The sequence below is a fragment of the Anomalospiza imberbis genome, unplaced genomic scaffold (genome assembly GCF_031753505.1).
Source record: "Anomalospiza imberbis isolate Cuckoo-Finch-1a 21T00152 unplaced genomic scaffold, ASM3175350v1 scaffold_119, whole genome shotgun sequence".
NCBI classification, from domain to species: Eukaryota; Metazoa; Chordata; class Aves; order Passeriformes; family Viduidae; genus Anomalospiza; species Anomalospiza imberbis.
In genome coordinates this window covers 85,001-87,500 of record NW_027099583.1, presented here as the reverse complement: position 1 = coordinate 87,500, position 2,500 = coordinate 85,001, and the positions used below count along the sequence as shown (strand labels likewise).

Here is a 2,500-nt window from a genome sequence, read left to right as displayed (position 1 = left end):
CCGCGCGGGGGGGAGGCCGGAGGCGAGGCCCGCGCCTCGCCTCCCCTCTCGCCCTCGTCCCTCGGCCCTCGGCGGGGCGCCTTCGGCGCCGTCTCGCTCGCTCCGACTCCCCGGCCGCCGCCACCGCCAGGCGGTGCGGCCCCGGCGAGGACGAGCTCCGCCCCAGCGGCTCGCTCCGGGAGCGGGGAGCTACGGAGCGCTCCCCGAGTCTGCATTTAGGGGGACGAAGGCCCTCGCGCGGCAACCGCTGCCGCGGCCGACGGGCCTGCGAAGCGACCCCAGCCGCGCCGCCGGGGCGGCCCCCGGGCGGCGATTGATCGTCAAGCGACGCTCAGACAGGCGTAGCCCCGGGAGGAACCCGGGGCCGCAAGTGCGTTCGAAGTGTCGATGATCAATGTGTCCTGCAATTCACATTAATTCTCGCAGCTAGCTGCGTTCTTCATCGACGCACGAGCCGAGTGATCCACCGCTAAGAGTTGTCTGGCTTTCGGCACCGACCCCGCGCGCGCGGGGGGGCCGGGAGCCGCTCTCGCCCGGAGCGGCCCCCCTTTTTTTTCTCTGGCGCCGAGGCCCCGCGCGGGGCCTGGCTCCGACCGTACGAGCAACGCGGAAAACCCCGGAGGGGGCGCGTGCGAGAAGAACACGGGAGGAACCCCACGGAACGCTCCCAAGGCCGGCCGAGAGGCGGGGGGACCCGCGCCCCCGACCGCCTCCCCCCGCCCGGCGAGGGGAGGCGCCGCCTACGTGTGCCGTCCTTCGGAGGCGGCCCAGGCGCCCGGGCTCGGCCCGGCCCTCCGCGCGGAGGGCCGCGCGGCGCGCGCCGCGGGAGCGCGGTGGCCCGCCCGGCCTCGCCGGCGCGGCGCCACGCGCCGGCGCGCGGCCCTCGGACCCCGCGCGCGCGCTTGCCTCCCCCCTGGAACCGCCGCCGCGCCGGCTCTCGCGGAGCGCCGCCGCGCCCACGCGCGCGGCCGACTCTCTCTCCCCAGGGGCCTTGCTGCGCTCGAGACGCCACGCGACGACCGCCGCCCCGCCGCCGGGCGCCGCGCCCCCCCCCGCCGGACCGCTGCCCGCCGGGGGAAGGCGAGCGCCCGAGGGCTGCCCGAGGGCGGACCCGCCGCCGCGGCGGGCCGCACTTCCCGGGAACCGCCGTCCACCCGCACCGTCGGGGGCCCCCTTCCGCGAGCACGCGCCCGGCGGAAGGCGGTGCGGCGCTGAGCCGGGGGGCGACGCCCGCTCTCCTCGTTCGCCACCTGGAGAGCGGGCGCGGAAGCGCCCCCGCGGCCGCCCGCCACCCCTGCCCTCGGACCGCGCGCGGTCGCGAAGGGCCACGGGGAGGGTCCCGTGCCCGCGGGCGGCGGGAACACCGGCCGAGCGGCGCCGCCGCCGCTCGGCGCGGGGCCGCCCGCGCTCGCCGGCCTCCGACCGCGGAGGGACCGCCGAGCGCTCGCCCCGGGCGGGCGGGCGGACGGCCGGCCGGCGGCCGGCGCCGCCGGTGCGTTCGAGACGAAGGCCGCCGAGGGGAGAGAGGCACGGCCGCGCCAGGCGCGGCGCCGCCCGCGCGGGACGGCCGCGGCGGCCCAGAAGAGAGAGCGCGCGGCGGGCCCCGGCGGCCGCCGCCCCGCGGCTGAGGAAGGGCAGAGAGCGCGCGCCCTCTGCCGGCGCCGCCCGTTTCGAGCCCAGCGGGTCGGCCCCGCGGCCGACCGCGCGCGCCGCGGCCTCTCCGCCGAGGCCGGGCCGCGAAGAGGGGGGGGCAGGGCGCCCCTCCCCGGCGCGGCGCGACTACCCCCGCACGCGCGCGCGCGGCGGGGACGACCGCCGCGACGGCGGGCGCGACCGGTGGCCGCGGACACCACCGCAGGGGATCGGCGGGAGTAGCTCCCCACCCCTCAATGGAGCCGCAACGCCACCGCCCGCCACCCGCCGCCGCCGCCGCCGCCGCCGCCGCCGCCGCGGCGGGGCGCGCCGAGCCGCCCGAGTCTTTAAACCGCCGCCCGGCTCGGCGGCCCCTTTTTCGGTCCTTCCCGCGGCGTTTGACGACGCCGAGGGGGAAGCCTGGGACCGCCGAGGCGCGGAGCGCTAGGTACCTGGCCCTGGGGCGAGGGAAACGACCTGCATGGCCCCGCCGGGGTGCCTCCCCCGCTGCCGCCCTCGGGGGAGCGTCCACCGGCGGGGGCGCGCCCGACATCTGCCGCCACCACCGCGGCGTCCTCCTCGGGGCCCGGGGTTTCCCTCAGTAGCCCGGCGCTGCGCCCGAGAGGACCGCCGCAGCTCGGGCCGCCCCCGCCGACGCGGGGAGGCGGCCCGGCCGCCGAGCGCCTCGCCGACCCCGCCGAGAGGCCGCGGCAATGACGACGACGACGACGACGACGGGAAGGCCCCCGCCGCCGCCGCCACCGCCGCCACCGCCGCCTCCCGGCGGCGGGTCGCGGCACGCGGCCGCGCGCGCGCGCAACCCTGAAGCGCGGCCCGGAACGCCCGGAGGCTCGGCCCTCGCGGTTTT

General features: G+C 80.9%; 1 non-coding gene across 1 annotated transcript; it reads right to left on the bottom strand.

The window, feature by feature from the left end:
• Window positions 1-325: 325 nt before the first annotated feature.
• LOC137465944 (5.8S ribosomal RNA) lies at window positions 326-478 on the bottom strand. The gene has a single exon (XR_010994915.1). It is a non-coding gene; the product is annotated as a 5.8S ribosomal RNA (ribosomal RNA).
• Between the last annotated feature and the right edge of the window lie 2,022 nt (window positions 479-2,500).